General features: G+C 33.5%; 1 long non-coding RNA gene across 1 annotated transcript; it reads right to left on the bottom strand.

The window, feature by feature from the left end:
• Window positions 1-4,736: 4,736 nt before the first annotated feature.
• LOC141459167 (uncharacterized) lies at window positions 4,737-25,924 on the bottom strand. Its single transcript, XR_012461392.1, has 3 exons — window positions 25,750-25,924; window positions 5,696-5,885; window positions 4,737-5,502 (listed from the first exon to the last, which is right to left on the bottom strand). It is a non-coding gene; the product is annotated as an uncharacterized lncRNA (long non-coding RNA).
• Between the last annotated feature and the right edge of the window lie 266 nt (window positions 25,925-26,190).

The following is a 26,190-nucleotide window of genomic DNA, read 5'->3' as shown; positions in this document are numbered from 1 at the left end:
GTACTGGGTTCGATTCCCGGTCTAGAGGCCTTGGATTTTATTTAATGGTTAATAAAAGGAATTTACAGTAAAGTATGTTTGCTAGTCGATTAGACAATCTAATCTCTCATAACACTGCCCATCACCGGAATGAGAGCTGTAAGAAGCTCTTAAAAAAAAGAACATTTATGGATGCAAGCAGCTTGGATTCGAAACTGGGATCTCCGCGGACAAAGCCAGTAAACTAATCACCAAACTAATCCTTTCCCTTCGCCTTAAAATTATTAGGGTTTTTAGTATAATTTATGTAAATGAATTCCCCAAGTTAGATTTGTTTACAGGTTGAATTTTGTTAGTATGTTTGTTTTCTGTAAATTATGAACACAGAGTGAAACGTTTCATTTTAAACATTGTGGAGCAATTACTTATTATTATTATTATTTTTAATTTATGGAGGAATTTGACACAACCTTGTGGAGGTTGAGTTGATCGCGGTTAAGGTTGCATGTATTTTAGTGTTGATTCATTGTGGAATATAAGAAATGTGTTGGTTATGAGTATTCACTGCAGTTAGTTCTCTGTATAGATGTGGCGTGATTGCTCCGTATCACCGCCTCCATCTATTCAGGTATATCGGACATTAATATTACTCCTCTAGTCCGTCCTACCACCCGCTAAATGGGCTGTGCGGCTATGCGCCACTCCTTCTTTATTTTATCCGTTTTTCCCTCACTGTGGCAGCTCAGGGGAAAGGAACAAATCACAAACAACTTTCCCGCATTTTCTCGCTACCAGCTCTATGTTTAAAAAAAAAGTTTTTCCTTTTATTTTACTCGAGGATATATAATTCTATCTCATGCGAGGTAACCATGCCTAATCCTAAGAACTGTTCATTTAAAAATATGAATAAAGACAATTGGCTCTTAGGTTAAAAGGTAGTTAGAGGCATTCAAAGATTCCCTCGTAGTACTACTCGTTCTTGGCCTTGCCCAAAGACGGCATCAAACTGAGCGTGTAATGTACATTTCATCGAAATGAATATGTTACCACAAGTAGCTGAAATCCTTACATTTTATGTAATGCCTAGTTTTTTACAAAGAATTTTCCCTTTTCATTTGTTAGTTAATATGAAAAAAGTATAAAAGAAAACGAAAACAATTAATAATAGTTTATTGATATTTCAAAATGAAGAAAACACGAAATAATAAAAAGAAAACCTAAAAGGAAGGTTACAAGTAGCGAAAATAGTCTAGAGAGTAGGACAACTAAAAAAGGAAACCTAAAAGGAAGGTTAAAAATGGCCGCCAGAGTCTAGAGAGTATGTAGGGGCAAGGGAAGGTTACAAAGAAGGCAGTGGAAGAAATCCCAGTGGCAGTGAACTTAACATATGGTCTGAACATATGCCGCCATCTTGCCTCCAGAGGGTATATAACAAAGATCGCTGTAAGGGCGGGGTAGGGTGGGGAGAATACTCGTACTGAACACATCGCTCTGAACATATGGTATGACTGGTCGCCATATTGGATTCTTGTCCAAGTGTCTTAAAAGGGTGGGGCAGGGTGGGGAGAACCTTTGTCGGGAACACATCTATCTAAACCTTCCATCCAAAGAGGAAGGTTACGGTCAGGTTATCCGAATTTTTTCTTACTCTTAAGTTTTTTAGCAATTTTTTTTCATATTATAAGGTCAAGTAAGTAGGTGTAGGTCAAAATGACAAAATAGGTGTGCTAATAAATAGATCTTTTTTTTATTAAAGGTTCTTTTTTTAACCTCCTACTTTTATGAAGTAAATGTAAAATATATGTAAAGACAAAATAAGTGTGCTTATCAATAGACCTTTTTTAGCAATTCTTATTTATATTATATAGTCAAGTAAATGTAAAATCTATGTAAAGATAAAATAGGTGTGCTAAACAACATAGGTAAACCAAGAATACTAATTTGGCCCTCCAGCCAAAGAGGAAGGTTACGGTCAGGTAATCCGAAATTTCTTTATTACTCTTAACTATTTTAGCAATTCTTTTTCATATTAACATATACGGTCAAGTAAATAGGTGTAGTTAAAAAAGACAAAATAAGTGTGCTAATAAATAGATCTTATTTTGATTAAAGGTTCTTTTTTTAACCTCCTACTTTTATGAAGTAAATGTAAAATATATGTAAAGACAAAATAAGTGTGCTTATCAATAGACCTTTTTTAGCAATTCTTATTTATATTATATAGTCAAGTAAATGTAAAATCTATGTAAAGATAAAATAGGTGTGCTAAACAACATAGGTAAACCAAGAATACTAATTTGGCCCTCCAGCCAAAGAGGAAGGTTACGGTCAGGTAATCCGAAATTTCTTTATTACTCTTAACTATTTTAGCAATTCTTTTTCATATTAACATATACGGTCAAGTAAATAGGTGTAGTTAAAAAAGACAAAATAAGTGTGCTAATAAATAGATCTTATTTTGATTAAAGGTTCTTTTTTTAACCTCCTACTTTTATGAAGTAAATGTAAAATATATGTAAAGACAAAATAAGTGTGCTTATCAATAGACCTTTTTTAGCAATTCTTATTTATATTATATAGTCAAGTAAATGTAAAATCTATGTAAAGATAAAATAGGTGTGCTAAACAACATAGGTAAACCAAGAATACTAATTTGGCCCTCCAGCCAAAGAGGAAGGTTACGGTCAGGTAATCCGAAATTTCTTTATTACTCTTAACTATTTTAGCAATTCTTTTTCATATTAACATATACGGTCAAGTAAATAGGTGTAGTTAAAAAAGACAAAATAAGTGTGCTAATAAATAGATCTTATTTTGATTAAAGGTTCTTTTTTTAACCTCCTACTTTTATGAAGTAAATGTAAAATATATGTAAAGACAAAATAAGTGTGCTTATCATTAGACCTTTTTTAGCAATTCTTATTTATAATATGTAGTCAGGTAAATGTAAAATCTATGTAAAGATAAAATAGGTGTGCTAAACAACATAGGTAAACCAAGAATTTTTTTGAGCTCATAGTCGATTAAAAAAAAAAGACTAAAGAATTCATCAAAAAGGTTAGAAATAATTTTAAATACTTTTTGGAGTGACCAAAATTAAAGAATTAACTAACACTGAACGTAGTCAAAAGGAAGCAATAGTAATTTGTAAGTAATAATTAAATGATAACATGCTATTTTCATGCAAGAATAATAAAAGTCTTACCTTGTTTAAAGAATATCCAATTTCATCACCATCTCAGTAGATCACCAGTCCAATAGCACTTGACACTTGACACTAGTTAAAATAATTCGCAACACTATTCGCACTAAAACTCAACATCACGCACTAAGTATAACTTAAACTCAATTTATAAAAACGAACTTCACTTTAACAAGCATTAATATTCACTTGAAAAATCACGTTAATAAAGAGACACCATGAACGAGTTAAAGATGGCCGACTGTAACTGGCTAGGCTGATCAGCTGGTAAGTGAAGGTTATCTAAGCAGCTACATCCATAGAGGAAGGTTACGGTCAGGTTAACCTACATTTCTTTATTACTATACGGGGTAGAGAGATGTGTTCCCGACAAAGGTTCTTGTTATGTTTTATTTAGTAAATCATAAAATACATTATTTTATACAATTCAAAGTGTAAATATTTAATTATTTACCAACATTATAAATGAAATCACTAATGATTGGTCAGTGAGAATGTGGAAGGGGAATTTAGCAGATTGTATGTGTGCTAGAATTCCCATTTTCCTTCTACTGGCCGTGTGAATTTTCAAATCATTTTTTATTATATTCAAGGACTAATTACAAATTTAATTAGTTTAAAATGTTGCAATTAATTAATAAACTGATGGCTGGTATCCAGTATTTATTTTATTTTATCCTTTCAGTGGCGGACAGGCCTAACTGGGTTAAGAAGGCCTTGAGAACACTAGACTGGGTCCTTGGTTTCACTGCAGTCGCTAAATGGGTGCTTGTGACTTTTTATCCACTCGAAACCCATACATAATAACTCCTTATTTAAAAAAAATTAAGTACATTTCCACTTATTCTTCTCTCGTTTCATCCATTGATAATGTGGTTTTTGAAATATACTCAAGAGTACTATAAAATAATAAGCACAAACTGTAAGCCTCTACATTCTGCTCAACTTCTACGTACAATACCAGCTTTACTTACGTAAACTTCTCTGTCTACTGTTTCAACTATTGGAAGAAGGACTTAGTGAGCTCACTAATTACCATGCTAAACTTCGCTACACATATTGAACTCTTCTATGCAACCATGCAACGTCAAATACTAAATTTAAGTCCTAAGCAAGGTGACAATTTTTCTTTAGTGATGGATTTTTCTTCCACGAACTGTACTGTAGTAAAAAGTTGTACAACATATGACAACTGTACTTATTTCTGATTGGCTGACAATAACTCATTATTCTCCCACTCCACTTTACTGTGATTCTACACTGAGCTCCTACAGCATTATGTTACCCTGATACAAAATTTGTATTTTTGTGGTATTTTTAAGGGGATTTTTTTTTTAAATTTTCACTTTCTTATTTAGTATATTGCTGATTTTTTCAATTATTTGACACTAGATAAGTATGTTTTATTTAGTAAATCATAAAATACATTACTTTATACAATTTAAAGTGTAAATGTTTAATTTTTTATTAAATTTATAAATTAAATCACTAATACAATGATTTATTAATTAGAATGAACGCTTAAAATAACTTTATTCCATAGTAAAGCGTTGTGGTAATTTATATACTCTAGAGAGTTTGTTTTCATTACTTTTAAGATTTAAATCATTGTTTTTAGTTTGAATTTTTCTTCCACGAACTGTACTGTAGTAAAAAGTTAATATTGTAATTTAAATTTGATATTTAGCTTAACTTATTGGAGACTAATAATATGTGAATTTTTAGTTCTATTATAAAGGAGGATTTGCCCTATATAATAAAGAAAATTGGGAATTTTATATTTTATAGAAAAAGTGAAAAAAAATTGTCAAAGTTTAGTGTTTTTCATTGTTACGCTTTTTCGTGCACTTTTTGACGATTAACCCTTGTACATCTGTCCTGCCGGACACAGTTTTAATTTGGTAAAAATACAGAAAAGATTTGATAAAAACCTAACAGACAGAAAAATAGAAATATTAGCATTGTACCGCGAGTAAAAAAAAAATAATTTTAACCCTAATATTTATAATTAATTGAGGATTTCCTCGCCAAATATTCTTCGTCTCCAATATCCTCAGCATCACTCTCCGTCTTAATCGACTACAGACCTCCAAGCAAGTCTCAGGCGGCCTCTCCTCCGTCTACCATCCAGTTTCCAATTCAAAACCTGTTGGGACAATCTTTCTGGAGCCATTCTTTTAGTTAGTTAGAAATTAGTACCATTAGGGCTCAAGATGTTCAAGTGTAAAGAGGAGCAGTGTGTGGTTCCGACCATCGTTTAGTAAAGGTGAAACTTGAATGGCTGTGGATACCCAGCTTTAAGCAAAATCGCCTACCTGAAACTAACAATGACTCCAAATGAATTTTTTGTTTTAAAGTAATTTGTTATTTACAAATCAAACAAACAAACTTATCGATTGTGATTCTAACTACCACTGATTACTATTCAACAATAACACACTAATGACACCTAAAAATAAAGCCTAACTGAGGTAAGCCTTCAAAAAAAAACTTCTTCCTCCCGCCAAAACTTACACTGCTCACTTCTGAAGGTTTTTGGGACAGCACAATTCGCATCTACTCGGCGATCTCCATTTTTCTCGGATTTCACCAACAATACCACTCATTTCCATTCCCACGATCCAACTAAAATGCAGAAAACTGTGAAAAGTTGGATGCCCTCCTTTAAGCAGCCTCTGCTTGGCTCCTACCGCTTAAAGGTTTGCTTTAACACAGTAAAATTACAATTTAAGGTTTATTACAATATTCACTACCTTTATGTGGTTATACTAAATAATCCAATATTTGAAAATTATACAATTTTCTGAAGTTACAATACGAGGTGTGGCTATTCAATAACGAGACTATTGCTGTAAAACATTTTATTTTAAATTTAAACATATTTAGTTATTATCACCTTCAATATACACCCCTCCCCGATCCCTACAACGCTCCATGCGAATTTACCATTGTTCGAAACAGTGCTGGAAGTCTTTCTCTGTGAGCTCCTGCATGACGCGTGCCGCTTTTTCTTTCACAGATTCAACGGACTGAAATCGTGTTCCTTTTAATGCAGATTTGACTTTGGGGAACAGATCAAAAAGTCACATGGAGCCAGGTCAGGAGAATAAGGCGGATGGCCTAAAACTGGGATGTTTGTACTTGGCTAGAAACGTCGTCTTGACAGACAATGCAGTGTGAGCCGGCGCGTTGTCTGTGATGGAGAACCCCATGACTTGTTCTTCCACAAATCGGGTCATTTTTTTCCTTACTCTTTCACGGAGTTGAGCAAGCACCTCACGGTAAATTATAATCGATATTTCGTCCGTTTTGGACGTGGAAGGGTGACCCGGGCGGTCATTAACTCCGACGTCTTCTCGGCCATCTTGGAAACGCTTGAACCACTCAAAAAACTTGCGCACGTGATTAACATTCATCGTCATAAACTTCTTTTAATAAAAGATAAGTTTCAGTAGCGGTTTTATCAAGTTTTTTGATGTGAAATTTCACGACAATTCGTTGCTCTACTACATGTGTAGTATCATGTTTTCGGCAAAACGAAACTAACACCTCCTTACACAAACGACGGTTCCGGTCAGACAGATTTCTCTAGAAAACACGTGAGACGCTGCACAATCGAAAGAGAAAGCTTTACGTTGCACAGCTGTCGGTCGTTAGGATTTGGCGCATGCATAGTTCTTCTGTAGCAGCATCAGTCTCGTTATTTAATAGCCACACCTCGTATTTGCACTTTTTTTTATTTTCTGTACTCTGAGATAATATGTAATCTATAATAGAAGTAATGTGAGCCACCAGTAAAACATTTTGTGAAAAAAATTGAAAAATTTACCCACTTGTATGAAACGTTGCCGAGGTCCATGAGGATGTTAGACCGTCTTGGAGCGTTAACAAACTAGAACCAGGGTGCAAAGTGTGTATAGTTATGGTATGCATTTTTTGGGCGAAGGCCTAGGTACTTGATGGTTTATTATGCAACTTTATAGATGCATAAACATTTTTGGAACCCTATACTGTACAGAGTTAGTGGAACAAGTCCTTAATTCGACACCAAAGACAAATACTAGGCGCTTACCTAAAAGTAAAAGCATGAGAAAAATTCCTAATACCACAGTCGGTAAAAAAAGAATTAATTGTTGATAAAATGCTAGCTGTATGTATTTTTTTTTTTTTTAAGTGCGGTATTAATCTTTGAAAACAAGTTAGTGGTTTGGCCAGTGAGCGGGAGTATTAAAAAGTTATTGGAACATCAATTGATTTGTTGTAATTTGCGGTCGAAAATAGAAACTGTCTAAACAAAGCGTATCGCCTATTAATTTCTCTTTTTGCAACCAGCCGCATTGATTCGTTTTTCTTTCTTTCCCAACCTTTTGTTGACGGGGTGTGGCCATTGCAGCCAGGTATTCACTGCTGTATTCACAATTCCTCCACGCAGTTTTAATTCCAAACAAATAAAGCCAACTGTACTAGCAACTCTGGGCGTGCAGAGATAAAGAAAAAACGGACACAAAGTAAACACAGATCAACTTTTTGTTTTCTGAGTGCTAGCTTTTCACTATTTTTCCGCTCTATTACTTAGACTGAAGTACTAAATTCAGATCAACGAATAGGTAAGCGCTCCGTGTTAAATTTAAACCATCTTATCACATTCAAATAATAATAGAACTATTTAGGGTAAAGTGCCCAAAATTCGTCCCCCTATTTAAAACAATCGCCAAGTATTGCACAATAATGGCAATTTTAAGAAAGCTACATTGAGGCAGCAGTAATCGTTTGGAAACGTCAACTCCGAGGTATGGTTCATGTCCAGCCGAGTTTTAGAAATGTTATATTTGGTAGTGTTTCAAAAACGTATTCCAGTCTTTTGAAGGTTCGTTAAAATATTGATGTTGCTTAGGGCATATCACATATTGTCTTTATTTTGAAATTCTTCAACTAAACGCCAGTTCATTCATGTGTTGTTTCTATAGTGGTAGCCATCTTTAAAAATGTAATTGTTCCTAATTCCGTCCCCTTAAGTTGTCTAAATTCAAAAGTTATAGAAAACAGTTGATTATTTGCTTTCGATTTAGATGGCGAAACGTAAGCAATGGAATCCTAAGGCAATGGTAGAAGCAGTGAAGGCGGTGAGAAAAAAAGAAATAGGATACAAAACGGCAGCAAAGACATTCCAATTTCCAAGAGCAACGCTGAAGTATTATGTCCCCAATCCTCATTAGAACCAGAGGATATGGTTTTAATAGAAATATTGGCCGACCAACAGTTCTGCTTCAAAGTCATCGAGCAAAAATGCTTGCAGAATAGCTGCCTGACAATAGGAAAAACTTCTACGGGTTAACTGTTGGAGATTTGCCTCGAATGGCGTTTCAGTTAGCTAAGAAGAACAATTTGCCTCACCTTTTTTCAGCAACATATCAAAAAGCGGTTTGAAAATGAGTTCGGCTATTTCTCGAACAAAAGACATGCCAGTTTTTTCACAAACAAAAGACATGCCAGTTTTTTCACAAACAAAAGACATGCCAGTTTTTTCACAAACAAAAGATTTTGTTTGTGAAATTTGTTCAGAGTTTTGACTTTTCATCTTATTTGAGATTTGTGTATCAATATCGTAGTATTATAAAAAAACAAAATATTCTTTATTACCCAATATATATATATATATATTTTTTTTAACTTGTAGCCGAGGGGACGAAATTAAGAACACTTTTTTTAAACAACTAAAAGTGTACTTTTTTTAAACGTATATTTTTTGCGTTTCTTGTGTGAATTTTTGTAACAATATTATTGCAAAAATCAGTAACTGAATCTTCAAGGTAACAATAGAAGTTTTGTCGAAGTTATTATTAGTTTTTATTTTACAATAAAATTCAATATATTTAAGGGGGACGAAATTTGGGCACTTTACACTATCTAAATTTTATCTTCTTAAGAGACAGCATTTCTAACGATAACTTTCTGGACCTGACCTTCTTCAATTCTGATGTATCCTTTTACGATTCACTGAGGGGACTTCGTAACCAAAGAAGAACCCTTGTACGACTCCTCTATAGTATATTCGTCCCACAGAATCCTGAGGTGCCCAGAGAACCAACAAACAGTCGTGCCCAAGGATTTAAGAGTAGGATGGCTAGTAATAATTGAGAGATTGTTCTTCCTAGAAGACATAGACTTTAATAGTTGCCATCAATGCCACAAAATCCTTTCCAACGTAGCACTATAGTTTCACTTGAAAGACAAATGATTAATCACCAACGTAACAAGTGGCATGCAACCGTCTGAGTACAAACTGAGGGACCTAAGATACAATAACCAGCTACAACCCTATATATATATCGATGAACCATCAGTAAAAACTGAAGAAGCTTTTAAAAGTAACACGCCATTCGAGGCCTTAGCTTCAGGAACTGAACCCAGCACTGAAGCGTCTTCGGTGATCAATAAGCACGCTAATTTCTGGACGCTTTGCGTTAATTTTGCTAGGCATCTTTTGACCTGAAGCGTTCGACCATTCAATACTACTATAGGATGCACTAGAACTGGTATACACCCATTATAATAAGCTTAAAGGTGTGGCATCACGATAGCCGAGCGATTAGAGGCGAGACCTGTAAAGCTAACATGGTATTGTGGGTACAGGGTTCGATTCCCCGGTCTAGAGGCCTTGGATTTTATTTAATGGTTCATAAAATGAATTTACAGTAAAGTATGTTTACTATTCGCCACCGTCTACGATACCAATTCGGTAGTTGGACGTAGAACCAAGCCTGAAAAAATAGGCATTACTTTACTTTTTTAAAAATAAGCTTAGAGGCCATCTCTCGCCTACCATTCGCGCAACATTTCATTAATAAATATTTACTGAAACCTCCTCTTTGCAGTTCGAAGATTCAAGTTGCTTCAAACGCTAGAAAACCTCTTAAAAGTGCTACAATATCTGGCGATGCGTATAGCCTGTAGTTCTGTAGAACATTCTGTTTTTCCTTGCTTTTTTTTTTAAAAAAATACGTCCACCATTTTATGGCCAAATATTCTCTTTAAAATCTTTCTTAAGCATATAACTATCGTACTGGTTTAGCAATCGTACCTTAGATCCATACAATTCAACCAGAAGAATCAAAACTTTGTAAAACAAAGTTCATCTTTGCACGAAATGGACTAGGCCAGGGGTCGGCAACCTATTTTAAGTAGAGAGCCATTTCTCCTTAAATAATTTTAATAAATCTTACCAAGAGCCGCAAGGATGATAGTGTAAACAACTCTGTAGATCATTTGTATTCACAAATTATTATTTTATGATATTCAATAACGTTTAAATGTTTTATATATTTATTTTCACATATTGCAAAGTAAATAAACAAATAAATAATAACTTAACGAATGAAAAGGCGGCAGTCTTACAATATAAATCGAGTACTTTATTTTCATACTTGTATAATTCTATTCAATTTCGAACCTATCACATTTAAAATTATTTTTGAAAAAATACCTTTAATAAATGGAATTTTCATTCGTTTCAATAAAATTAAAATACTCAATATATTTTGGACAGGCTGAAGAGCCACACAATTTGGATAAAAGAGCTGCATGCGGCTCGCGAGCTGCGGGTTGCCGACCCCTGGACTAGGGTCTTCATGATCTGGCCCAAAGCAAAGAAGCATCTACTATCTGTAGTTAAAAACTCTCCTTGAATTTCGTTTTTAACTTACCGCTTTGTGAATATGGCTTCCAAATATTTAAATGGTTTTTACATTTTCAATACTTCTCTCATTGATAATTAAGGTTAATTTGATCAACAATATTTTGTTGTTAAACCTTGAAGCTGGCCCTGTAGTTAGTATACTTTAATCGTAAACCGGCCCGGTTTTTATCATCACTTTAAAACTGCTTAAATCTCTTTTGCCTAGCTCTTCCAATTAAAATGACGTTTATCAGCATTGAATGAATCGGATAGGAATCGTAACGTTCAGATTTAGCTTAATTGCTTCTAATTTCCTTTTCTAAACTAAGTTTAAACTGTATTAATGCTAAACAGTTTAAAACACCTCGCCCCGTTGGTTAAATATCATCGAAACAAAACAAAAAAGACTGCATAAACTTAAAAATCTTACTCAAATACAGATGTCGTCGTTTCTTTGTTTGATGTCAATAAAGAATGGCGTTTAAATTCCAATTTAATACTTCAGAATGTGGTGTTTTTATTTTACCTTTAAATAATGTAAAGCACTCAATTTTTGAAAATATAGAAATCTTTAAAATTTGTCTGACCATTAAATAGAGAAAAAAAAGATATTAGCAATTTTAAGTGTACAAAACTGCTAGATAAAAAAATATAGAATCAATTAATCTCAATTAGATATAACCAAAGTGTTTAATAAATTTAATGCGAAGTGACGAAGTGTAGCTGGTTGGATCAGATTGCACGCTCCATTTATCTTATCCCAGTAGTTCGGCGGACAGTATTCATCATTTCTTATCGGAAGGAGTTACTACACTCCAGCGGTAAAAGCCCAATCAAGGCTGCTCTATTGTTCCCCTTTTAGCCTTCTTCATAAACCTATCCAAATCTTAAATTAGAAGAGACCAACCTTTCCTGGTATGCTGGAATATGCATGAGCGTAGCGAGGTTATTTTAACTGGGTAGGTTGTGTAGATTGGGGTAAAACTTTCATCTTATATCAATAATATTATGTATTAATGTTTTTTCAAACTTAGAAATTCTGTCGCATAGTTGATTCTTATTAATGCTATACCGATGGCAATACAGAACCATAAACAGCTTCACCAAACAAGTGCAATTAATTGAACTTATCCAGAGAAAACGTTTAAAATTAAACGCTATAAGTTTAAAACTGTCCGGTAGGACAGTTGTATAAGGGTTGATCGTCAAAAAGTGCACGAAAAAGCGTAACGTTGAAAAACACCCAACTTTGACAATTTTTTTCTCTTTTTCTACAAAAGATAAAATTCCCAAATTTACTTTAAAATATAGGGTGAATCCTCCCTTTATAACTGTATTTTTTTTTTTTTTGCAACATCCCAGATGTAATAGTTTTTGAGAAATATGAATGTGATGATTATTCAGAATAAGTAAAGTAATCGCCTATTTTTATCAGGCGGGGCTTAACGTTCAACTACCAATTAGGTGTCGGTGGACGGAGGCGGAAGCTCATATTTACTATAAACAATTTTTTCTAATAAATAAAAAGTAATCATACGCGGGATTCGATCTGGGGATCTCTCACATACGAAGCCAAGCTCTTGACCACTAGACCAACACCCGCCAGGGCTTGCTTAGGATTGTTCAGATTAAAGATAAAACGCAAGAATAATTTTGGAACAGAGTTATAATGAAGTGCTTTTTCAATACTAACTGTGATGATGAGATGCAACTTTTATTGTTCTAACAGAAAAATATTTATGGGTGATAAAAGGCCTAGCACAAGGGTCTGTGGCATCTAATACATTCTAAAAAATATGATACTAGAAGTATGAATGAACAGTTGGGTACTCGCTGATTTGTGTACCTTTTGGCGTTTAATCAACCCTTATACTTAACTTTTAAAACTGTAAGTTTTTGTTAAGGAGATCTACATATAATATGCTACTATTACAGCTAGGTTAATGATTATTATAGCAGTGGTTTTTTTAAATGAAACTTTTAGAAAAGTGGTATTTCTAATTAATAATATTAATTAGAGCCTTATGAGGTACTACCTAAGCGGAATATCAACTTCCAGCGATGTTCCCTTTTCCAATCAAGATGGATACACAAAGAACACAAACACATCCCATCTGCAGACCAATTGGTAAAAATACGAATTTTCAGACTCCGAGGATGTAAGAACGGATATTTTCGGCGTATACTTGAAAATCAAAAAAGACTGCACCACCTAATATTGAAATTTAATGACAGTTGCTCATTAAGTAGGATTAAGATTGGCATTTAATCTTTAGAAGTATGAATTTGATGAATGAAGGCGCCAATGGTCTCAGATGTTGGTGCGCCTTAAAAGCATTAAGGGTAAAAAATAAGTGTCTCTCCGTCTCCAATTAATATGTTATTTCTTAAGAGAAGTAATTAAGGGAAATATTTAATGAAACTGAAAAAAAAAGTAAAAGATACTCGAATTGTTTTCTAAAAATTGAAATTTTATGTTGACCAAAACGTTAGACATTTATTTAGTAACGGTGTTAATGAAGTGATTAAAAAGCGGTATATTTTTAGTGGGAAATTCGCTAGATTTTGGTGCGCCTTAAATTATCTCTATTTTAAATATCTGGGTACCATCCTTGAAGTAGATGGCGACTCTAGGAGAGAAGTGTCAAGAAGGATCTCGAGGGTCGCAGAGCCATAGGGTTGCTTAATCCTCTACTGTGGAGCAATAACATACTACGTTAAAAGGCTGATGTATATATAATTCCATAGTCGAAAGCATTATACTGTACGGTTGTGAAACATGGACTCCAGGAAGTGAAGAGAGAGGGAAATTGTTGGCAACCTAGATGGATTTTTGGTGAAGGTCCACTCGAAAATCCCGTTTAGGGAGAGTTAAAAATTCGGTGATAAGAAAGACTATGGAAGTAGAGAAAGGACATTCTCCAAAGAATTACGGAGAAAAGGTTGGAGTGGCTCGGACATGTTTTAAGGAGCAAAGGATTCCTAGACGGATCATGGAATGGCAGCCAGAGAGAAGAAGGAGAAGAGGCAGGCCGAAGCTGTCATGGCTGAAAATGGCTAAGAAGGATATGGCTGGATATGGCGTTTCAATAGAAGATGCAAAAAAATAAAGAGATTTGGAGGAGTAAATAAAAAATTAAATTAGTTTGGGCGAGGGAATCCTCACTGTGTGTTATAGCCGATTAGAATGAATGCAAGGAAATGATTAGAGAAGGATTACGTGATTTTAATTTCGGTTAAGCCGGTGTTTCCCAACGTGGGGCCCACGCCCCCCAGGGGGGCAATTTGATAGTTAAGGGGGGCAATTCGAAAATGGACTCGACACGACTTTAACCCTTTCGCTCCGGGCCATTTAAATGCAATGCTAGATATCGGTGCCAAATTTAACAAAAAATTCCGTTTGACGAGACCAAAAATCAACTGGGTGATTGGCGTCGTCAAGTAAACTTCGTCCGGGGTTCACCGCGGAGCGTGCAGTCTGCCGCGGGGAACCCCGGACGTTTTAAAAACTCGCTAAACAGCGCAGTTGTTGGCACTTAATTGGCCCATCGCTGCATATCAAATATGCAGTATCAAGAAGAACTCGCAGAATTGCAAAATGATGAGTCAGTTAAAACTTTATTTAATATAAAAGGAGCGATGGCATGGCTTTGTGAGGAAACAGAAATCAAATACCTAAATTCAACCAAATGTGCAAGAAAACTATTGCTACCGTTTCCATCTTCATTTTTAGCTGAATGTGGATTTAGTGCTGTAAATGATTTACTGGTAAAAAAAAGAAATCGGCTGGATATAACACAACGTGGAGACTTGAGACTGCAGCTAACCAAATTGGAACCTAATATAAAATCTCTGTGCAGCAAGCATCAAGCGCAAGGATCTCACTAAATTAAAATAATAAATTGATATAGAAAAATCTGTATTAAAATTATTTGGAATTTGAATTTCAGTTCTCCATTATATGTTTTGAAATTTTACTTACTGTGTTTTGTTAACAATTTCAGAGTGATTTCTTCCTAGAACCTATCATTTATGTTTCTTAAGTGAACGAATCAATTTTTTAATGTTAAAAATTATGTATGTTACATGGGGGGGCATGAAAATTTTATAAAGGTTAAGGTGGGGCATGACACAAAAAAGGTTGGGAAACACTGGGTTAAGCTATAAGGATGGCAGGAATATAGAGTACTGATTCATCCATTAGTTTATGTAAATAGTTGTATATAGTAGAGGGATGAATGTGTGAAGCGAATGTATTTATAAGTAAGAATGGAGAGTGAGTGATATTCTAGTGATGTAACGGGGCACTGGAACTAGTTGCTATGCTTATGGTTACAGCTGTGTATTTTATTTGGAAAAAAAGGATTTTATTTATTTTTTTCTTTCTTCTTCCCTCCACTTTCTTTACTAGTATACCTTGCAATTAATCTAATTTTTCAATTGTTTTATTTTAAATGTGATTAAATAAATGAAGTTACCGACTGTTACATCGTTAAAATTTTAAAAAATTATAAAATGTTTGAATAATTTTTGCAATTAGAATGTCATTTATTAAGTTAATATAATCACTAAACTAAAGGCTTAAATCACTTAAGAGCTGTTATTGGGCAGTGTGCTTGCAAATGCAAAGCACCAAAGCAGTAACGGCAGAAGACACATATGTTACTTATTAATAAATAGTGAAACATTTTTGTAAAAATGGTGAAATAAAATTAATGAAAACTCGAACGCATTTAAGGGAACTGTGCAAGTTTGTTTTTATTTATTTTTAACTAACTCATCTTTATTTTGCTGCAGTATCAATTTTTTGAAAAATAGTTAAGTGGAGTTGTGTACATACAAGAAAACACACGAATTCAAGCAGGCAAACTGAACTGCCTAGTTTATTGTTCTGCAAGTGTGGTGAGAGAGCGAAACTTAGTCGAAGTCAAATTCTCTACTCCGAACTGAGTAATCAATCTCTGATGACATATGAAAACCTAATACCAGTAAGGAATATAAAATACACAGCTGTAACCATAAGCATAGCAACTAGTTCCAGTGCCCCGTTACAAGCACCTAGACGATGCTGGCTGTATGGCGGAAGACAATGTCCAAAAAAAGGCAAAAAAAACCCTGAGAAAAAAACAGAATTCGCCAGATCAGATTCGAGACGATTAATTCTTGCAAAACATGGAGAGAATGTTTCAAATTCACTTAGTAAAATTATAAATGAATTAAGGAAAAAAGGTTTTAATTTACAGGCTAAAAAATGCAACAAAATCGTGACACATTGTTGCATTTTTTTTTTGCCTAGTGTGACTAGTGGCCACAGAGTTCATTGTCCAGGGAAGGGACACATTGTCTGTTAGGTATAGTTGGCAACCTTTATGGAGGAGAACGTGGGTGTCATGTCAAGTATATTAGCCGAACAGTGTACGGGTCACTTCATATGCCCATTTAGCAGTAAATTCTGCAATTCAGTTCCAATAATTTTGATTTTCCTTCTATTATAATCTGTACACATTCAATGTGTCTGGGTTTTAAGTAGGCACATTTGCTGAACTCACTAAACCAGCGTTTCCCAACCTGTCGTACGCGTAGTTGCTGGTTGGTGGTACGCAAAAAATAATCAATAATGGCGGACATAAAAAATTTAAAAAAAAATAAAGCATAAACATATCATAGAAACGTTTTTTCTCCTAAATATTATTTTAATTAATAATATTATACAGTAAAGTTGTTGATATGTACAGTAATAAGGTTAGTCTGTCTCAAGATATACGAGAAAATATAATAGCACATTCAAAAGTATTAAAATTGTCTTTCATGGAGTATTTTTTCCAAAACCGGAAAATACAAATGATAATTGGATTTCAAACCCCTTCTATAAAGAAAATTTAGGAAAAGCTACATCATTATCGATAAAAGATGAAGAAAATTTAATAGAATTATTTTTAGTGCAATAATCTTGAAGAGAAAAACATTTACGCAATTTTTAATTATTTAAAACAAGTTTAAAACTAAGATCTTAAACTTTAAAAAGTTTATAAAGTGAAGATGAACTTGAACTGCTTTGTAACAGATACATTGTATCTCTATACAAATAAAGATAATAATAAAATAACACACCGGGAATAACAAATTTCACGAAATACAATCATTTTTACGAAGTGGTACACCACTTTGTAACAAGTGGTACGCGAGCCAAAAAAAGGTTGGGAAACGCTGCACTAAACTGATAATAATCAGGCACTGATTATGGTTAAAAATTCTGAAAACCATTTAGAGATACCAATAATAAAACATCAGCTAATCTTATCAACACTTTTAATTTCATAGATTTTTTTTGGAACAAATAAAGCGAATAGTTTCGTTAAAGTTTAATAAATAAAAGCCAGTCTATGAACGAATCACTATAGTTATCAAGAAAACGTAATACCGACTTGCTTTAGAACTGAAACGGAATTTCAGTAAATGCCGTTTATTGTGGTTGCCTTTTAGGTAAGTTGGCTTTGGTAACTCTGGTATGTCGGCCCTACCTGTGCAGCTTAATTATTTACATTCCGGTCATGCTCCCACAATAGATCTCTATTTCTCTTAGACTTCTCTACTCTTTACAGATTTCCATCTTGTCGGCCAAAAAAATAAAATAAAGGGAAAAAAAACAAGTTTCAAAATAATTACAACGAAATTAAAAATAACTCTGAAATTAAATCTTACAAAAAGAGCCCAATTACACAGCATAGAAAATATTCAAGACCTTTTTAAAGGTGTTAAACTGATTAAAGTAAACATCTTTAGTCATTTTTATAGAAAATTGTGCAAAACTGAACAATGTATATCGATTTTTCGGCTTCGATTTCGACCAGCAATCATTCATTACAAGGTACATTACACCACTGCCCTACATCCCGCCATTCAGAACTGCAACTTAAATATAATCGATTTTTCGAACTGCTAAATTCGCAATAAATGTTGGTGCTATAGCAAGGGCGTTTATTTATAAAATATAACATTCTGTAATTGTTCTAAATATAAGTGTTTTAATAAAAAGCTGTTTTGAAAAACTTGATGGCACAATATGACGATAATAATTTATTATATTGGATGAACCAGCAACTAATGTCCATAGGCCTACTGTTTAAAGTACATCTGAAGTGGACTTCAAAGACGTATTGGCCAACTTCATATTTTCCACTGTTCTCGAGAGACGTCACTTTATTATTTTTTTAAATCATTACTTTTTTGCAATAAAAACGTTATTACTCGGAAAGTTTTAGTCCGAATTCAATTCTGATGGCACGGTTAGAAAGACAGATAAATTTTCTAAAAATTGACACCATTTCGAAGCATAAGTTATCCTCCAAAAAGCCTCAATCTTCCTCCTGGATACTGGAAAAAATAAAAGTAATAGAAATTTTTAAGAAAACTCATTAGGCCCTTATGTAATCATTATCAGACCTAGGTGCTGGCACTTTTTATAAAAGTTTCCTTGTCTAATGGGCTTTCAAATGGTATATCATTTTCAAGGATTCCTTTTATCTTCGTATGAGAAATTACGTTTTGTTTTACAAGAAAACGTGTTCACGAGCACTCAGCAGTGTTAGTTTATCAAGTTGTTTAATTCATTGAAAACTCTTTTAGATGGACCAGTAGTAAATTTTAAAGTAGGCTGTCTTAAAATAAGGAAGTCAAAGGTTACAAATTGCACTTTAAACATTTACTTCTTATTTCACTGAAATATTTGAGAAAAATGTTAGGAAATATTTCATACAGCAGGCTTTAGCTTTAAATATTTTTTTTTATAATTTTTATAAACCGGGAATCGAACCCCAGTATCAAGCAGAACATACATTTACAGGTCACTCCTCTAACGCGCTCGGCTATTGTGGCACCTCACATTACTACAATTTAGTTTCTTTAAAGCATTAACATACTGTACGCAGAATTTGTTTAATATACATATAATATAGCTTTTAATTTGTAATATTTATATTATTAATCGTATTTTTTTCCTTTTTTTCAGGTAAGTGACAAAGAGATCATTTTCTGGGAGTCGATAATGTCAGTATACCTTCAATATTTTGAAGCAGAACTATTTTGAGTTAAATAAAGTTCCAAATTTCAGTCTTCAATGTATTTTTGAAAACGCTTATATTTTGCGACTTATTACTTCTTTTTAATACTGGCTTCTGGCATTTAAGTGGAATTCTAAACATTCATCTTCAAGATGCTATTTTTTAATAACATCGCTTATGAGCAGAATAAAAGAATTTCTTAGCACATAGACACGTGTGGTTGTACCAGAGTCTACAAATCTAAAGTAGTTAACAACATTTTTTCCCAACACCCTCATGGGTGCTACCGTTCGAATAAAGCATAAAAACCTGGCAAATCAAAAATTAAGAATCCTAGTAGTTGATCTGAAAAAAGAAGAAGAAAAATATTATGTAATTTAACATCAAGGCAAGAATATAAAGCTATATTGATTGATCCAATCTCCGGTCCAATCTAAATCTGTCCTAGGATGCTGTACTACGCTGGTGAATCTCCCAATTGCACAAAAGAATTCTTAAAATCTTCTGTATTCAGTATCAAAGTGTGACCACAGAGGTTCTAGTGCAATAAAACATGTGCCATTAAAAATATGAAGTTATGGCCATTACCAACTAATAATGTTCAAATCCCTCGCCAAAAATAATTTGACTATCAGAAAATCTCTCCATAATGTTAAATAAATAAATTTTACCGTCAATTTAATATTTAAATTATGAATATAAGTATACAAGAATTATGTAGGTTTTTTGTGACATTCTAGTCACAAAAAAAAAAAAAAAATGCAGTTTATTGTAGTCTCAATTCCATTAAAACCAGTAAATATACTCGTATATTTCATTTCTTTTTTGTATAAGAACATTCTACCCATGGGCATTTCATGGAACCTTTCATTCTACCTTTCGAAATATCTTTGCTTGTTTTACAGACATTATTAAACGTACGAGGGTCGTTTGAAAAGTCCGTGCAAAGTCAGAGAGATAGCACTACAGGCGCGTATCGAGGTTATGTTTAGTTAGTAGCATCTCTTGGAAGAACACACACCAAGTTTCAGCCAGATCGGTCTATTTCTTTGTGTTTGGCATTCGTTTGAATCGAGGAAGTCGAGTGATTTTCAAAAAATGGACGAAAAAGAATTTCGTGTGTTGATTAAACACTACTTTATGAAAGGCAAAACGCCTCAGGAGACTAAAGAGAAGCTTGATAAACATTATGGTGACTCTGCACCTTCGATTAGAACAGTTTATAAGTGGTTTCAAAATTTTCGGAGTGGCCATATGGGCACAAGTGACGCTGAACGTTCTGGACGCCCTGTTGAGGTTACTACTCCAGAAATCATTGATAAAATCCATGATATGGTGATGGATGACAGAAGAGTGAAGGTGCGTGAGATTGCTAGTGCTGTGGGTATCTCGAATGAACGGGTACATAATATTTTGCATCAACATTTGGACATGTCAAAGCTATCCGCAAGATGGGTGCCGCGATTGCTCACGCTTGACCAAAAACGAAATCGTGTGAAGTTTTGCAAGGACGGTTTGCAGCTGTTCTAGAAGAATCCGCAGGACTTTAAGCGTCGTTTCGTCACTGTGGATGAAACATGGATACATCACTACACTCCTGAGACCAAAGAACAATCAAAACAATGGGTTACCAAGGGGGAATCTGCGCCAAAAAAGACGAAGACCGTTCCTTCGGCCGGAAAGATTATGGCGACTGTCTTTTGGGATTCGCAAGGAATAATCCTCATCGGCTATCTGGAAAAGGGTAAAACTATTACAGGTGCATATTATTCATCGTTATTGGACCGTTTGAAAACCGAGCTGCAAGAAAAACGCCCACGATTGGCCCACAAAAAAGTCCTTTTCCATCACGACAACGCACCAGCTCACACCTCAGCAGTTGTGGTCGCAAAATTAATGGAAATAGGGTTCCAACTCGTTTCACATCCCCCCTATTCTCCAGACTTGGCTCCCTCGGACTACTATTTGTTCCCCAATATGAAGAAATGGCTGGCGGGAAAAAGATTTTATTCAAACGAGGAGGTGATTGCAGAAACGAATGGCTATTTTTCAGACTTGGACAAATCCTATTATTCGGAAGGGATCAACAAACTAGAGCAGCGTTGGACGAAGTGTATAAGCCTAAAAGGAGACTATGTTGAAAAATAAAAAAGGTTTACCCCAAAAAATTAAGTAGTTTTTATTTTTCACGGACTTTTCAAACGACCCTCGTAGTTATCAGATTATAAAATTAAAATGAAAATATTCTTTAGATGAACAAGTACCACAAAGAACTATTCCTCAAATTACTTAAATTACCTAAACTTGAAATGCCATTAATATACCCAAATACTTGTTGCAAAAAAAATATTATAATGTAAATGATACATTGCTGAAAATATTCTTTAGGAGTTGATTTCAAGTCTCAGACTTTTGCTAAAATACCTGGCGATTGAACCTTCCAAAGGTGTTAAATCTTATCTTCCAGATTTTCGAAGTTTACACAGAAAAGTGAGTACCCTTGTAGTCAACTTTCTGTATTCAACGAGTTCAAATTAAAAAAAAAAAATTCTGTCAGCTTATCATTAAGTTCCTATTGATCTTCAGAAGGAGCGGACCTTTTATTGGTTTGGAGTTTACAATTAATTTAACCATTTTTTGTACCATTTCGAGACCTATATTGCTTAGCCTTCTCTCTTTACCGTTTGTAGCCTTTTTGAAAAACATTTTATTACTATGCTATAATAAATATTATTTAAACGTTAATTGAGGAAAATAATTCAAAATACCGAGATCTTTTAACATAGATTCAATTAAAAATTTATCTTAGTAGAAGTTTTTAAAATCTTGACAAATATTGATTTTTCTATTAGCAAGTCCATGATACGCACTATCGATAGCTTTGCTATCGAAAACAGTTTCGATTTCTTTTAACAGAAATTAAAAAAAAAATGTGTACTAAATATTTGTTAGGTATAATAGGTATCTTGAACAATCTTTAGTACGTTTTGGTACCAAGTTTTGAGAAAAGTTTAAATTAAGATTAAGACAGTCTGCTTTTTTTTTTAAATTGGTAATATCTTTTGATGAACCCTGATGACTGTGTTTATAAGCAGCTAGATATTTTTTTTTTTTTAATAGATTTCATATCATTGCTTATGTTGTCCAATCATGTAATAACAATAACTGCTGCAACTCACCACGATGGAACTATGGTCTTCAACGCAGCTTGAACATAGAAACTAATTAATGGCCATAAAAACGGATTTACTTTAATTATTAACCTAATTTACGTAAAAAAAAATAATCCTTAATTACAAAAGGATCCGTGGTGTATTTCAGAACGAGTAATGAGGATTGACCAGGGGTCGGCAACCTATTTTAAGTAGAGAGCCATTTCTCCTTAAATAATTTTAATAAATCTTACCAAGAGCCGCAAGGATGATAGTGTAAACAACTCTGCAGATCATTTGTATTCTCAAATTATTATTTTATGATATTCAATAACATTTAATTGTTTCATATATTTATTTCCATATATTGCAAAGTAAATAAACAAATAAATAATAACTTAACGAATGAAAAGGCGGCAGTCTTACAATATAAATCGAGTACTTTATTTTCATACTTGTATAATTCTATTCAATTTCGAACCTATCACATTTAAAATTATTTTTGAAACAATACCTTTAATAAATGGAATTTTCATTAGTTTCAATAAAACTAAACTATACAATATACGATATTTTTGGCAGGCTGATGAGCCACACAATTTCGATAAAAGAGCCGCATGCGGCTCGCGAGCCGCGGGTTGCCGACCCCTGGGATAGACTATCCTTTTTTAAGGGTCATTTAAACGCAATTAATGGATTTACTAACTATTACTAAGAATCAAAAATGTTTTAAAAAGCAAAATGTAACTTTAAACGGAACATTTAATTACATAAACTGTGTGTAAAATAAGGTATTCACATCAAATTTTTTGCTTATATAATCTACTGATGCTCTGCGTAAGCAATTCGAAACATTGTAGGCTATGAGGATTGCTTAAATCCACTTGTTTGGCTAAAAAACCGTAGCAAGTATACTTTGGAAATTGGCTTAGCAGACATGAACGCCTGGTTCAAGAATGGTAAGCTGCTAGCACTAGAAGCAGCCCCAAAGTAAATAACTAATGGATGTACATCCTAAAAAAAGAAAAATAAAACACCCTGTTGTGACAAATATATATATATATATATTTGTCACAACAGGGTGTTTTATTTTTATATATATATATTTATATATATTTATTTATATATATATTTTATATATATATATATACGTCTAAAACCAAATAATAATCATACGAAAGGCAGTGGTAAATTTTGGTCTATATCAAAAATTTTATGTCATACTTGAAGCAATGCTGTTAGTGAAACGACAGTCCTAAACCTGCAGATGTGCCGGCCATATATAGGCTTGATGCTACAGTCTTGGCGGACAGTAAACCAAGTGCTATAATCGTAAAAATGCATACGATTGTATCAGGCCCACGTAGTGAGAGAGGACCACAAAATGTACAATACTCTTTTGTCTCCCGCACTTGCAAACGCAATTGTCTTATTGCAAATTCTCACTGCATTAATATTACAAATGTTTCCTTCGAAGAACACGAAATTTTTTACACTAAAGATTGTTAGATTATTACAGAATTCACCTGCGGTTTCCAAAAACTAATTACTTTTCTCATCTATTAACTAATTCTTGAAACTTAAACCATCATTGCCAAGTAATGTTCATCTTTTTTTGCTGTAAACGTTTGTTCAAATAGAAGCAGAATTTCATGTTTATAATCATTACGCGATTTGTTTGTTTGCTGTTATTTTTAAAGATTTAAGGCGCCTCAACATCTGAGGTTATTGGCGCCCAGAACGTTTTTCAGTGTTCCCACGTTACAGAGAACACTGACCATCACCGGACAGTGAGCGTTAAGAACCTCCTAGGAAGAGAAAAATCTAAGGACCAGCAGCTGGATTCGAACCCCGGGATCTCCGTGTGGGAATCCAATACGCTAACCGCATAGCTAATCCTCTTCCCTTTTTCTATTTAATTATTTAAAAAAAAAATTTTAACTAGAACAGATTTATTTGAGACTCTTTTGGGTTCGTTAATTAAGCAGAGTAAATTTAGATTAAGTGATCTGTATCCTCAGATACAGAGAGCAATTGAAAACCTCCAGGCTAAGCTGGCTTGCGAGCCAGAGGAGGCACCTTTGAAGGCACAGTACACGCATCACAAGTTAGGTAAAGTGCATTATTTGATAAATTAAGGAATAAGTTTGATCCTTTACATGAAAGATATTGATCACTTAAATATGGGGCAGGTGGTTTCCAATTTTTTTTTGGTAATTAAACGCAACTCTCCCAAAATTACCAAATAATTATTAAACCTTCTTGTTTGTAACAGATGTAAAATTAATTTTTAGCCATTTTGTGTATGCTTGAGAACATCTAAAGCTCTTAACATTTGATTTTTCTTAGAAAAATCTCTCGGAAAACGACTTATTTCCCGATATTAAGAAAAATACTAGCTTTACTGCCTTGGCAATATTTTCAGTAGAAAGGGGATGAAAAAATGCATAAAAATGACCTATCGCGTGCTCTTCTTTCTCTTTGATAACAAGTTAAAAAATTGAAATATGATTAATAAATATCCAGATTTTGAAATGGCCTAGCACCTTTAATTTTGAAGATATCGGATTGCGGTTTCCGGTTTCTTTCATAACTTTTTATACTCTTTAAAAGTGTGTATATGAAAATGGGGGTCAACAGCAAACTCTTTACTTTTGGTCGCGCGTCAGCCGCGTAAGTGGGCAGAAATCTAAAATCATGTCACATATTCTGAAACTAGAGGTGACGGGCAACCAAATTTTTCCTCTACCATTTTTTTTTGCTCAGATTAACCGTTTGTATATAATTTTAAAGGGTTGAATACTTCGAATTTTGAACATTTCTCAGGTTTATTATTTCCTTTTTAATTAGACTAAATTAACAACCAGTAAATGGTTCAAATGTGCAATTTTTGTAATGTATCTTCATAAATTCTAGACTAGATAACACTTTTACGTTAACACTAAGGATAAGTGGCTAAATTTTTGTGTATTTACTTGGAGGATCTATTTCATTTAAGTTGATTATAGAAATAAAGAAGATAAATTATACATTTTTATGTTTGAAATTCAAGTACTTTAAAGCAAAAATTTGAGACTGATAACTGTTCGGTTTATTGTTCAAAATTTTGGTATTGTCGTTACATTATTTGGTTAGGTTTCCGTAATTATTTTTTAATAAAGTTTGCTTATAAAAGTAGGATTTTTATTTATTTTTTTAGTTTTATGTTCTAAGACAGCGTTTCCCAACCTGTGGTACGCGAGTTGCTGGTTGGTAGTACGCGAAAAATAATCAATAATGGCGGACATAAAAATATAGAAACGTTTTTTCCTATAATTCATAAAAATTATTTTAATTAATATTATTATACAGTAAAGTTGCTAATGAGTACAGTAATTAGGTTAAATCTGTCTCAAGATATACGAGAAAATACGAATATAATAGCACATTTAACAGGATTAAAATTGTCTTTCATGGAGTATTTTCCAAAATCCGAAAACACAAATGATAATTGGATTTCAAACCCTTTCTACAAAGAAAATATAGGAAAAGCTGCATAATTATCAACAAAAGATGAAGAAAATTTAATAGAATTATCATGTGACAGAACTTAAATGATAACTATGTAAAAATCTGCTTAAAGAGACTGGATTGTAATGAGTAAGCTCTATGCAAGCAACATTAAATTTAATTGGTACTTACAGGTAGTTGAATGCTTAAAAGAAATTAATTTAGAAGATTTGGGCACAAATATAATAATCCTAAAGAAGAACTTTGTAAATTAATTAAGAATTTTGAAGAGAAAAATATGTACGCAAGTTTTAATTATTTAAAAAAAGTTTTAAATTAAGATCTTACACTTCACAATGTTTATAAAGTGAGCATGAACTTGAACTCTTTTGTTACAGATACATTGTATCTCTATACAAATAAAGATAATAATAGTAAGATAACACGCTCGGAATAACAAATTTCATGAAACACAATAATTTAGCATGATGTACCACCAAGTGTTACGCGAGCCAAAAAAAGTTGGGAAACGCTGTTATAAGAAATTTATTTAAATTTGCGTTATCCATTCAGTGTGAAAAGCCAATCAAAAATATGAACGAAGACAGCACTTCCCCTTGCGAAGTGTAAGAA

Source organism: Rhodnius prolixus, unplaced genomic scaffold (assembly GCF_049639745.1).
Source record: "Rhodnius prolixus isolate KJV_2025 unplaced genomic scaffold, Rpr scaffold_11, whole genome shotgun sequence".
Lineage (NCBI taxonomy): Eukaryota > Metazoa > Arthropoda > Insecta > Hemiptera > Reduviidae > Rhodnius > Rhodnius prolixus.
The sequence above is the reverse complement of the archived record's forward strand: the minus strand, read 5'-3'. Positions and strand labels throughout refer to the sequence as shown.